A 15,165-nucleotide genomic window follows, 5' to 3' on the forward strand; every position below is an offset into this window, starting at 1 on the left:
TTGTAGGTCGATCCCCAGACTTTGCTGGACATGACTGATACCGACCTGCACAAGTTCCTTATGATAAGTTATGGAGATATCCATGCAGCAAAACGTCATTTTAAGACAAAAGTACAAAATGTTTAAAAAAATCAAAGAACAGAAGGTCTGTTCCATAAATTTAGGAAAAAAATGGGACGCAAAGTGAAACATGATAAGTCATCAGACAGTGACCACAATGTCAGTGAGGAAGACAGCAAATGTTCCTATGAAAAAAAGAACAAAAGAAAGAAAAAAGAAAAAAATGCCCATGAAGAGGACACAAGACCCACTAACAGAAGTGAAAAGCTCAAAGGAAATGACAATGCCAAAAAGCACGAGAGGAAGATTGAAATTGGGTGGTTTGATTACGATTACAGAAGTAGTGAATATCGTCAAGTCAGGACACCAAATGGTGGAGGCGCAAGATACATCAATGCACCTAAGACCTGGAGGCAGGATGATATCCTGCAACATGGGAAGAAGGTATTTTTCCTGAATGGCAAATCGAAAAGAGGAAAAGTAACAGAATTTCAATATGAAGTCAGAAATTTTATGGGAGACAGAATGGACAATGATTGCACAATTGCAGACCTATATACTTTGACAGGATCAAAACTTCTACGATTTTACATATACAGCAAGAAGTTACCAACAACTGCTGTGGGCTGTTCTGAAATGGAATCTCCATCTGATGATAGTTTACCTGATCCCAAATTACTACAAGTAAATAAACACGTTTCAACTGCAGCTGCAGGCAAAGGCGCTAACTTACCTTCTGATAAATTTAATCCATCAAATGATTCACCTTCAGAGACTTCATCATTAACTCCACAAACAGTCCAGCTAAGAGTTAATGAAGATGATACTTTTGTCATTTCTGGTCAACCTTCTGGCAATAATATGATGCTGGTGGCATTGAATCCATATGTAGATATAGTGCCACATGATATATCAGTTGACAGTTATAATGAAACATTGCCGCTAAATTTGCCAGTAAGTCCAATTGAAAATGATGATGAATCATCAAATGATTCAGTTCAGAATTTGTTTAACTTTGTAGAGGACCGTGTTGAGACACCATCCCAACTGATTCCTTCAAATGATTCACAAGATTTGATAATCTCTTTAAATGAGCCGCCCCTCCAACAGCCCAATCCAAATGAACCACTGGTTGTGCCTAATATATTACTATATTCGGACGAGGAACATACCAAGAGAGTGATTAAGATTCATAAAAGCAACACATTTTGTGAGTTGATAGACTTATTTCGGGACAAAACTCTAGATCTTGGACAATGTGAAGTAATAAGGATTATGGATAATGGGAAAGAGGAAGCAGGGGAAGGGATTGGTATTCTCAGAGACATATTTACTGATTTTTGGGACACATTTTATTTGAGATGTTGCGAGGGTAATTCTACAAAAGTCCCTATATTACGTCATGACATGCAGCGTGAACATTGGGAGTCAGTAGCCTCTATTATTTGTAATGGGCTTCAATTCGGATATTTTCCAATCAAAATAAGTTTGGCAATTTTTGAAGATGCTATGTATGGGAAAACAGAAGTAGATTTGGTTGAAACCTTCCTACAGTATATACCTTACCCAGATAAAGTGACTATTCAGTATGCTTTAGAAGGATTTAATGTTGAAATTGGAGAGCTGATTGATGTGCTGGAGGTCTATAATTGCAAAAAGTACCCAAATGCAGAAAATATTAAACGTTTGATAGAAGAAATAGCGCATAAAGAAATTTTACAAGAACCAAAATTTGTGATTGAATGTTGGAAAGATATATTCCGTAATAAACTTTCAGTGAACAGAAAAGAATTGGTCCAACTATATGAAAACAAGAACCCAACAGTTGCAAAAGTGTTGAAACTTCTAAAGTTTCCTGATGTTCTTGAACTCAAAGAACAGATTGTGGCTGGTTATCTTAAAAAGTTTATAAAAAGTTTAGACGAGAAAGGACTTCAAAACTTTATGCGTTTTTGTACTGGATCAAACCTCATGTGTTACCAATTAAATGTAGCATTTAGTATGCTTTCAGGTTTTGAGAGGAGACCCACAGCTCAGACTTGTGGGAATATGCTACAACTGCCATCTTGTTATGAGTCTGTTGCTGACCTCAGAGAAGACTTTATGAACATATTCAAAACAAACATGTGGGAGATGGATTATGTTTAGTCACTTCTTTGATTGAAGTTTGGACATTCCTTTCTTTTGCCTTTATCACTTACATTCAATAAGTTGGTATTGTATGATTTCATGTAATGATTCAAAGAAGAATCGACAAAATGTAAATTTGTCAGGGACTAAATGCACATTGTTTTAAGATTGTATTGTATGATTTCATGTAATGATTCAAAGAAGAATCAACAAAATGTAAATTTGTCAGGGACTAAATGCACATTGTTTAACCATGCTTACATCAATGCTAGATCACTGCAGCATCATTTGAGTGACTGGCCTGACTGAATCTAGATGTGTTTAACTGAAGATTATAAATGTAGAGTGTATACTTGTCTCAACAAAATAAACATGCATGGTTCAAATGGCATTAAAATATGTCATTTGAAGTTAATCCCACCTCTTGCATTTTAAGTCACCAGTCTGAAAGTATTATCGATATGGGTCAACTATCCATCATAAACATATTAAAATCTTTGACCCTGTAAAAATCAAAAGGGTCCTGATCTTAACTAGGTAAACATAATCTAAAGGGTTTACTAACAATGTTCAAATGGCTTGAAATAGATCATGAGGTTAGCCTCAGTATTTGTAAAGCAGTAAAGCTATCAAAATATTGGTCAGCATATTAATTACATTGCTCCAATGTCTCGTCTTGGGAGATATGTCCCTTTTTTGCCTTTTTTTTAATAAGCTGTAGGAGTACTTTCTGAAAGTATCAGAGTAGTTTCCAGCAACTGGGGTAATTTTAGGCATGTAACCAATAAATAACCTTTCCACCAGTATTTTAACTCGTTGACACTTTTATTCAGTGTGAATTACACTTTTTTGCTGAGTCAGAGGTATTCCTGTCGAAATTTTGTTTTCATTTTTTTCAAATTTAGACCAATTTAAATAAGATCATAAAGTTTTTAGCTTTTTTTCTTTAGTAAAACTTTAATATCATATGCACTGAATGTAACTTTTTAATGTAAATATTATTAAGTAAACATGATTAAGTTTGCTTTTCAGTTCAATATATAAAATGTACTGAGTATGATGCATTACTGAGAATGGCCTGAGCCTGTATTCATAAAAATACTGAAGTTAAGATTTCCATTTAGAGTACCAGTAGACGTCCATTGCTTTTGAAGAAAAAACTGTCCTTTACGAACAAATATAACCTTAAGATGTGTTATGCATACGGGCCCCCATTTTTCAGCTTTATATTATTTTGTCAGTTTTGTTGGCCAAATAAAGATATTGAAGGAGATTTCATGATATTTATTTTTTAGCTTAGTATACCTAGCCGAAGACTATTTGTGCTTTTGCTTTCCATCGTATGTCGCCCGCTGTTAACATTCCGAAAATTTTCTCTCAAAAACCACTGAAGGGATTTACTTTGAACTTGGCACAGTCTATCTTTCATGTCCTTATGCTACATTTTAAGCTCACCTGACCATCAAGTTGCATCCGTCGTCCGTCGTAATCTTTTCACATTTTCATCTTCTTCTTTGAAACCACTGGACGGATTTAAACGAAACTTTATAGGAATGTTCAGTTGAAGGTTCTTTACGAACTTACTTATTTTTGTTCTGGTCCAATGAAAAACAGGGTCGCTATAGCAAACCTTAGATTCTCATTGGCCGATTTTCTAAAATCTTCTCCTCTGAAACTGTTAGACTAAATGTTTTGAAACTTCACAGTAATGACGAACGACAGATTTATTTGCTAATTTAGTTGCGTGGGAATATTTGAAAGCTTCCGTCCTTCCACCGAAACATTTCTTGTGGACACTCTAGAATCAGCATGCTTCGTTTGATGATAGTCCAAAACAATATCACGGATGCTTTTGAATTTCAAAGTCAGAGGTCAAGGTCGCAGTAATACTTGTAATTGTTTATGTTGTCCATATCATCCCTTTGTGGACACTTTAGAATCAACATCTTTCAATGAGTTTTGACGAGTTTTGATGATAGTCCTTTGTATCTACTCGGAAGCTATCGATTTTCAAGGTAAAAGGTCAAGGTCTCAGCGTGGAAATGGTGGTGTGTGTGCGGTGAAACGTTAGTCTGAATCATGCTTTACAGCGTTAAGAGTCGTTACTTTCAGGGTTTTTGTCTCGCCAGCGACTTCTGTCGCAGAAAGCGAGACTTAGGAATAGTGATCCGGTGGCGTTAGCGCTTGATTTAAAAGCTTTATTTTCCAGAAGGTAGATGACCTGGATAATTCATACTTTATATATAGATGCCTTATGTTACGAACTTTTCGTCTGTCATGACGATTTTCCTTGTCGTCATTTCCATGGTTCAGTAACTACTTGAGAAAAAAAATCTTTTTCTTTTGCAATGATAATTTCTCGCTTAATATAAGTATTAGGATACCCGTATATTTGATATGTACTACCTTGCAAGGTCCTCATGTCTGTCAGTCAGTTTTCACTTGGCCTCGACATCATTGCATGGATCAGTTAACAAGGTTAATGTTTGTTTATGTGTTACATATTTGTTTTTCGTTCATTTTTTTTTCATAAATAAGGCCGTTAGTTTTCTCGTTTGAATTGTTTTACAGTGTCTTATCGGGGCCTCTTATAGCTGACTATGCGGTATGGGCTTTGCTCATTGTTGAAGGTCGTACGATGACCTATAGTTGTTAATGTCTGTGTCATTTTGGTCTTTTGTGGATAGTTGTCTCATTGGCAATCATACCACATCTTCTTTTTTATAAGTCCATATCTATAAAGCAATAGGTCTTCTATAATTGGTTGTGCAATGATTGTATGTTGTTCATGTCCAACTGGCAGGTGACATCTGATCGTGACCTCATTTTCATGATTCAGTGCTCAAAGTATATTTTTTATGGTGTTTTGGTCTATTTTGCAGATACTATAAGTATCCAGTCAATTATATTTGGTGTATGGAATGTTTGTAAGGTGTACATGTCTGTCTGTCAATAATAATCTGACCTTGACCTCTTTTTCATGGTTGACTGGCCAAATTAAAAATTTGTGATATGGTCTATTTCTCAGAAGTCAATTATATTTCGTGTATGGATTCCATTCTGGCAATAATCATTTGACCTTGACCTCAAGGTCATGGTTCATTGGCCAATGTTACATTTATCTGATTTGGCCTTCTTTCAGATACTAAAGGGATAGTATAACTATATTTGGTGTTGGGAATAATTGTAAGGTGTGTATGTCTGTTAAGTAGGTGTAAGTTGATCTTGACCTATATTTCATGGTCAAGGTTATTTTGTAAGAGGTTTATTCGGAGATACTTTTAGCAATAGGTAAACTAGATTTGTTGTATGGAATGAGTGCATGAACTAGATTTCTGTCTGAAAGGGTTTATCTCACCTTCGTCTCATGTACATTGATCATTTAAATGTTAATTTATTTATAATGCTTGTGGTTTAAACTTGTTTTTTATACTTACAACATAAGTTATATTATGAACACTGGAACAGGCGAGACATTTCAGTGTGTCCACTCTTTTTCATACGAATCGAAATGTTGCTCATAGTGCTCAAAGCTATGCTAATACGACTCATGTCTATTTTTGAGGAATTTTGGACACAAGACACAAACACCTAACAAGTGAGTGAAAGAGACCGAGAGAGTCGTTGCTCGTAGGGTACCTCATACTACTCGTATGGTTGCTCATACGACTCTTGGCTTTTTCGTATGACTCGTTGGCTTGCTCATACGACTCATGGTTACATTTTGCATCGGCCACAGTCTCTCTTCTCCTCCTTTGCTGTCAAAATAACGCCAAAAGTAGGAAAAGCAAGGTTGTGAGCACGGATCAGAGCAGTGTAGATCACCGGGGGTACCGGGAATAGGAACGGAAAAGAGCCCATTGGAGCGAGAAAAAAAAAACAAAAGACAAAGGTGGGGATAAGTTGTGAGGGGAGAGCTATTTTGAGCGAAAAGAAGAAAAGAAAAAGGTTGGGATACGGTGCAAGAGAGCGCAAAAGAAGAAGTATTTTTTTTTCGCAAAAAGAACAAAAGACCAACGTTTGGATACGGTGTGAGATAGAGCAAAAGAAAGAGAAGCATTGGAGAATATCTCAGAAAATTGACATACGGAACAAGATGGAACAAGTGTAATTAGCAAACAGTTGATTGACAGTTCAAGTATCAAAAGACCTATATATGTACGCTCTCGGTCTGATATACAACAAAAATCATTAGCATGGTTATTTCCACGTATCATTTTGGAACGTTTACAAAGTCAAAAGCCAAGATCTTTATAAAAAAAACCTACCATATTTTGTACCTGTGTGATAGAAGAACACATTTCGTAAGGTACTGCTTTGTATATCACTACATGCAAATACAAAAGAGCGAGAGCATAAACCAATTTATTTATTTTGTATCTCTTTCATTTTCATAGCTGTTGAATAAACCAGCGACGCAAACTTAGGTATAGCGCTACTGACTCGTCGACGTTTTCGGGTGGTTTCAGTAGATTTTCCTCCATGTAAATGCATCCCAACTCAAAAATCTTTTCTTCGCATGGGTACTCGTCCTCTTCAGCGCATTCTGATCGACAAAAGTGTAGCACGTCGTCATCGACCAGTCGAATATGCTCCTCAGCATTGAACAAGTCGGGATAAAGATACATGTTGACAGGCCGTCCATGAAAAACATACTCTCTACTTCTCCTAATATAATGAGTGTTCCATACCTGCGCAGTGTCATCTAGTTCGTTCTGTAAAGAAGACAAAGCCATTTTTCATTTTTAATCAGGACAAAAGGCCAATCAAATCACAAGATTTTCAAATGCAATCTGATTAAAATCTTCCCCATTAATTGTACACTACCGTTAGAAGTAGGGCTGATCAGTTTGTTCCAAATGTCACTGTAAAAATCCCAATCTAATTGAAATTAAATCTCTCACTCGCTATTTTTTTTATTCTTGGTCGCTGCGTCCCACGCAGCGACCAAGAATAAAAAAAATAGCGAGTGAGAGATTTAATTTCAATTAGATTGTAAAAATCCAATCTTGTTGGCGTAATTGTCTTCTCTAGGTTCTGATTGGCAAACATACATTAAGACGAAACGTCGACTGAAAGTATATGTGTCATTCTCAAAATATGTCCAGATTCAACAGCACACGATTAAAAGGTGGGGGAAGTGGGTGTTCCGGGTATGTGCACCCCCTTTTTTTTTTGGAAAATTTTGTTAAATTCATGTGAAATATAGGCCAAAATCGGCAAATAGTAGCCTGGCACACCACCACCCCTCATTTGTTCTAGCACCCTTCCTTTTCAAAATTCTCGGATCGTCCCCCTTAGACGGATTTGTTATCACATAAGCAACACGACGGGTGCCGCATGTGGAGCAGGATCTGCTTACCCTTCAGGAGCACCTGAGATCACCCCTAGTTTTTTGGTGGGGTTCGTGTTGTTTATTCTTTAGTTTTCTATGTTTTGACGTGTGTGCTGTTGTTTGTTTGTCTTTTTCATTTTTAGCCATGGCGTTGTCAGTTTGTTTTAGATTTATGAGTTTGACTGTCCCTTTGGTATCTTTCGTCCCTCTTCTACAATTTCGCGTTACCGAGAAATCCTAATGTGGGTAACTTTTTTCTATGATGTTATTTTTTTTTCTGTTCCAGATCACATTTGATATGTATGTCGTTTACGAGTTTATACGTTAAAATAGGATATTACTTATTACAAAAACTCCTATACGTTACAATCATTAGAAGTCAGGTACAATTTATGGAATATAAATGCCAATCAGATACCAAATCATCGAACAATTAAAGCGTGACATACGGAGGCCGCCATGCAGCATACATGTACACCATGTACGACCGTCTATGTATGGTCCCATAGGGCATCATGAGGATATGCCAACTTAACACCAAGGCAAACCAAATGAGAAACCTTCTCCCAGAAAGAAATTAAAAGATTAATTCAAATACAAACTCTGACAAAGGTTCCTGGCATAAGACAGGCGCACACTTAAAAATATGAGGCGGGGTTAAACGATATCAAATCCTTCATCCTAAAATAAATTAGTCAAATGAAGATTACTACGATGAATACGGAGTGACATTCCAATGATTTAGTAGATACAGTAGATCGTGTAATGACCTAACTGATAACTAAAATAAAACAATTTTGAAGTGTAAGCCAATTACGTAGTTATGCTCCAAGCAACGTATCAAATAATCTATATTTTCCCTTAAAATACCGTTTTGTGAGGGATTGATTAAAAAACATAATACATTCCTTATATCAAAATAAGAGTTTTTAACAAGTAAAACGTACAACAAAAATTGGTATCAAAAAGGATCTTTCAAAGAAAGCCTATTGCCATGAGCTCATATTGGAAGGTAAAATATTTCTACAAATAGAAAAGAAAGGTACCTGAAGTAACTGCATGCAACAAAATTGAATTAGGTTAATGTCAAGTTTGTCTCCTGAAAATTGACCTCGTTCCTGAAGGCCTTTCATCGCTGATATCCATACTTGACAGCACTTCTTTCGCAAAATGCCCCACCAGGACTCAATTCTAGTGTTCATAGTGCTTTTTCCGTAAATGAAAGGTATTGTCACTTCATCTCCAGCAAACAACGTCTGCATTACTGCAACCAGCCCATTTTCTGTGCCCATATCACCTCTCATGCTATATGGATGACCTCTATGCTCTTCTATTGCGTCTATAAAATACCTAGCTATGACTTTTGGATTACTACTAGATCTACCAACTTTGAGCCATATTATTTTCCTGGAAAACCCATCGATGCAAGCATTGATGCATAAGCCATATCTTTTCAATTTATCGTAGGAGTCCAAATGCCAACAAAAATTTGGCCCCCTTGAAAAATATTCTCTTCTTTTTAGTCTTCGCCGGGCTCTAAGATATATCCCCTCTGGATCAATTGTGTTAAGCATGAGGCTAATGCGGTCTCTTTTTATTTTAAACCCGTGCCGCTTACACTTCTGATACATTCAACGATATCCATGCGCTGGTCCGTATGAAGTGACTTGCGTATGAACAAAGTTAAATACAGATCGAATATTTGAGTAGTTTTTTCTACGAGCAAGATTCATTTCTTTTAAATACCTCTTAACCTGACGAAGTGATATACTAATGGCATGATTCATTTGTAAAATCTTGACAATATCTCTATAAAAGAATTCCATTTCAAAATATCTCTTCACCAAACGAAGCACGTTTACCTACAAAAGAAACTGTCAAGATCAAATATTTTTGTATATATCTATAATACTAAAATAACGAGGTCGAATTTGTCAGCCGTCATGGGGTAAAAATGACAAACCAAAGAATTCAACTTTATATATAGCTAATATTAGAACAATTGTGTTGATTAGAATTTACACCACTCCAGACCCGTTTGTTTTCCACATAACATTAACAAGTTCCGGGTAGAATCCGATATCGATATAAATAATATATTCACCTGTTACCTATTACCTTATCTGTACGTTGCGTATCTTACAGGCGCAGCACAAAACGGTGTTTTTAGGATTTTGCTATATACACGGGTCATAATCAAAGGGTTGACACTTCTAAATTCAATCATTGTCATATTGTTCCCTATTGTAGTATTTTAATCAGTATGACTATCTAAGATGTCAATACGAATACAAAAAATCTGGACTTAAAATAAGGCGTATAGGTAGTTTTGGATTTGTTAGCCGGCATGACTTAAAACAGCGAATCAAAGAATTCAACTTTATTTATAACTAATATAGGACAATGCTGTTATTAAAAAATACTCCAATATTACCAATAACTGATAAAATCCAGGTCGACGGGTTCAAACAGAAAGATTTTGAAAGCAGAGAAAACTGTGAAACTTATAATCGGCATGACTTTATCAGATGACAATACTAGTACTAAAATAAGGCTTACGCATAGTTATATACTTTAATTCAGTCACGGACCTGTGATATCACGGGTGTGTTCTAGTATATACAAATGTTATGACTTTGGAACTTTGTTGTAATTTTTGTCTTTTTGTCTACATACATATAGCAGATCTTCCGATTATCCGACTATAGAATTCAAAAGAAAGAGTTCCTCATATCTCATTGAATTGATAAAATGTTTACCCAAAGGATTACTATACACATAATTGATAAAAATTGGGATGAAAATATAATCCTTTTTAGCTCACCTAAATGAAAGTCAGTGTGAGCTTTTACCATCACGTTGCGTCCGTCATCCGTCGTAAACTTTTACATTTTCACCTTCTTCTCTGAAACCACTTGACGGATTTTGACGAAACTATGCAGGAATGTTACCAACAATCCTACCTTTGTTTTGGTCCAATTAAAAACATGGCCGCTACAGCAAATCTTAGATTATGAGCCTAGATCGTTCATATGACGGTCAATGGCACATTAAACAGATGTCAATATTTCTTCTAAAGGATGAACAAACACAATCAAAACATAAAAATGTACCTCCTCTAAAGTTTGGACGCTGATTTATCAACCCATCAAGAAGAACTGTCCCCTTTTCTACCTTCCTGACGGAAATGATCGTGTTCTTCAGTGTTTACAGTATGATTTCTAAGAGAACTTTACCATGTTTTGTTTATACTGTAAACATTCACTAATTGACGAATTTGTTCAATTGATTTATTCAGATATTGCCATACAGATTTCTTACGCATATCATATATTCCCAGCTAAATGCACCTATAATAGTGACACATCACCATAACATCATATATAAAACAAGCTTTAAAACACACAAATCATACTTACTCTTTCCGCCGTGTTGACTGTCACCATTGTGTAATAAGTTGACACGTGATAAGAAGCAATTAAATAATCCGAGATAACGATATAACAATCCGAGATCTCGATATAACAGTTTCGTTTTCTCTAGATAACGATATAATAATCCGAGATCTCGATATAACAGTTTCGTTTTCTCGAGATAACGATATATTTTTTATCGAGATCTCGATATATTAAACCGAGATAACGATTTAATAATCCGAGATCTCGATATAACAGTTTCGTTTTCTCGAGATAACGATATATTAAAGTTTCGTTTTCTCGAGATAACGATATAATAATCCGAGATCTCGATATAACAGTTTCGTTTTCTCGAGATAACGATATATTTTTTATCGAGATCTCGATATATTAAACCGAGATAACGATTTAATAATCCGAGATCTCGATATAACAGTTTCGTTTTCTCGAGATAACGATATATTTTTTATCGAGATCTCGATATGACAATTTCGTTTTATCGAGATAACGATATATTTTTTATCGAGATCTCGGTAAAACGGTAATGTTTTATCGTGATCTCGAATTAAAAAAAATATTTTCTAATGTTTTGTGTGTCCCTTTACGGCTTCCGTAGTATGTGTCTCACTCGTCAAAATTTCAAATTAATATATAAATAACCAATAAAAATGCTACGCATGGCTCAGCTTGATACAAACGTACAGGATGAACCCAGAACAGTTGGGGCAAGTATGGACACAACATTCAAGCTCGATACAACTCTGAATTTAAATTTGGATTGTGATTCAATAGTGACGCAGCATAGGTTTCTGACACAGAATGAATGTGGTCCAAGTACTTAAAAATTTTAAATTGACAATTAATCTCTAAAATGGTCAAATATTCAAAATCTCAATACGTGGTTAGATGCAGCATATCAACATGATCAAAGAACCCCAATAATTCTTGATGAAATCAAATAAAGTTAAATTTTAGACCCTTTAGAACTCAATGTGGACCAATTTGATAACAGGCCAAAATATCAAAAATCTTAATGAATGGTTAGATTCAGCATATCGAAGAGCCCCATATATTCAATTTTTGTTTAAATCAAACAAAGTAAAATTTTGGACCCTGATTTGGGCCAACTTGAAATTTGGGCCAATAAAAAATCTAAGTAAATATTCAGATTCAGCATATTAAAGAACACCAAGAATTTAAATATTGTTAAAATCAAAATAAGTTTAATTTTGAACCCTTTGGACCTTCAGGTAGAACAATTTAAACAGGACATAAAAACTAGAAATCTAAATACACAGTTAGATTTGGCATATCAAAGAACTCCAATAATTAAATTTTCTATAAAATCAAACAAAGTTTAATATTGGCCCCTTTTGGCCGTTAATTCATGTTATTCTTAAACTCTGAACAAAAACTCTGGTCACAAACCTTGTGTTTGAATTTCATAGATTTCTATTAACTTGTACTAAAGTAATTAAGCAAAAACTAAATGTCCTTGGACAACGACGACTACATGATAAAATTGAGAATGGAAATAGGGAATGTGTCAAAGAGACAACAACCCGACCATAGATTTGATGGTTTGACCCCTTTTCTGTTACGGAGCAATGCATTTGAATGGGAGATATACTATAGTTGGAACCCCTCTTTACTCTTGGTTGGTACCCCTCTTTACTCTTGGTTGGGACCCCCCTTTTAAATTGGCTGGATCTGCCCCTGAGAAGCATTATAGAAAAATCTATATGCTTTAACTCAAAATAAGGATAAATTTTATTTTTAAAGGGCAGGCACGGATCCAGAGGGGGGTTCCAGGGATTGGAACCCCCCCTTTTTTTTTAAATATTATTAATGCATTTGAATGGGGACATGTAATTGCCCCCCCCCCTTTTCCCCTTTTGTCCTGGGTTAAAATCCCACCCCACCACTTTTTTAAATGACTGTCTGAAGGGTCTATAATTAAGTTTGACAACATCAGACATACTACTTTATCAAAAAAAATTGCCACATTTCATCCAATTAAATTTCATCCCTTACTTGCTATTTCATCCATAATATTTAAAGAAATAAATTTGGGAGGAGTATGATTTTAATTTGCAAGTTATACACTATCCAAACTAGAGACCTATTATAGAGTAGATATACTTGACTAATTTAAATCAAACTTGGGGTGACTGGGAACAAAGATTTAAGGGAATAGATGACAGTTTACCTACAATGACATAGTTTCATAGCAATAGAATACATTAAAGACTACATGGTCATTCTTATGTTTAAACTTTGGGTGTTCATTTTTTAATGTTTAAAGCTAACAATTTCAACTTCATACATGTATCAAGATTTGATCCTACATTATTTATAAAATATTGAAGAAAATAGCTTTTTAAACTTGGATCCTTCCCCAAAAATGAAAAGTTCTGGATCCGCCCGTCAACCTTTCACTCAGGTCATTGGTGAAGAGTTGTCACACAAAATAAATGATACCAAATGTTCATATGAATATGTTTTAGCTAGTGTAGGTGTATAAGTCAGTAAGGAGGCAACCATGGTGAAACATGTGATTAATCTTGCTATGTAAACTTGTGCAATAAATAAAAATTACCAATCTATTAAAAAATCCGTGAGCCCAATCTCATCCAGTGAAATAGATTATTGTCTGTTTTCGAAGTTATATGGAAGTAAGTTAGTAGTCCAGATAATTATGACACATTGCAAGGCATTTTTTCTAAGGAGAAGTGTAGAATGGGGGAATGGAACCAAAAAATTGATCGGATCCATCCGATATGTTCTTCCCAGCATGGTAACGGAGCACCTATTAATTTGTAGGTAATTAATTTATTATTAGTGTCGGTGGTCTCACAAGTAAATCAGAGTGAATATTCCATGCACATTAAAGTAAAATTAGCAGAGAAGAGACAATTATCAACTTGTGTATTATTCATTTTCTCGCAGTTATTTACGGTAAATCAGCTATATGTATATAATATATATCCCAAAACAGGTGTTCGGTTCTAGTACTATATAATGGCTATATAGTATATGACTTTTAAATAACAATTATATCTGTATTCTGTGGCGGGTCGAAGGGAATGGAATCCGGGGTTGGACTCCCCTAGCTTTTTGTGAGCAATCAATGATTTGATGATAATCTCGGGAATCCTCTCAAGTTCCTATATACAAGGTACGTGATAGGACGTTCCGTTGGAATGGGTTACCTTTTCACGCTTAATTTATGAAGGTTCATGTGGACCCTATGATTAAATGGCCGTATTTTCACCTCAATATTTACTCTGAGTACAGGCAAACCTGTGCATCTGGAAAAGTTTTAAGGCATAGCGTGATAAGGTAACCTATTCCAACGGAACGTTTTATCACCTTGTATATAGGAACCTTAAAAATATGTGAATAGGTCGGGAAAAACTCTCTTTTGACACTTCAGTAGGTATTGCACTGTTGCATTACACACCAATCAAAACGCAAACAATATGGGAAAAGATAACATTGTATAAACCTACACAATATATGAATAAGGTGTACACTTTTGAAATCTAAATTATATGAAAAGGTTGGGGTAACAGAAACCCAGCGGCAACGACACCCCTCATTTAATGGAGACATGTAGTTGGAACCCCCTTTATCATGGCTGGATCCGCCCATGATTTTACATGTAAATCAAGCCTCGAGTATTTGTGGGAGCGTCTATAAAACACCACATAGGTCGCCTTGGTGCACTAAGCTCATGAAACTGCACTAAGCCCATGATGGGATGGTGCGGTGAAAGTAAAAAACATACCATCGGACGTAGTTTTTCATGAAGATAATATATCTGATTTTTTTAGTCATTAAAAATTGTAGTGAAGTCGTAATTTGATTGTTTCTGTCATCAAAGGTTTTGTCCGACGGCACGTGCCAGGTAATAAAATCACTGAACCATGAAGAAATAAAAAAAAACCAAAACATAACAATTACATGGCTTATACACAGGGGCGTAGCTAGAAGAAAACGATGTGCAAGCAACTACCGCCGAGCGGAGCGGTGCGAAAAATTTTTGGGACCATTTAATGCAGAAAAATGTTTTTTTTTCGTTTTTCGGTCATATGACGGTTTATAGAGGAGCTACATGTAGATAGGACTTATAAACAATTTATGAACGTAAAACTAATAATACTTGAATCTTCTGAAAAGAGTAAATCATCATGATTAATTTAATACATAAACAACACATTT

The sequence above is a fragment of the Mytilus galloprovincialis genome, chromosome 1 (assembly GCF_965363235.1).
Source record: "Mytilus galloprovincialis chromosome 1, xbMytGall1.hap1.1, whole genome shotgun sequence".
Taxonomy (NCBI): Eukaryota; Metazoa; Mollusca; class Bivalvia; order Mytilida; family Mytilidae; genus Mytilus; species Mytilus galloprovincialis.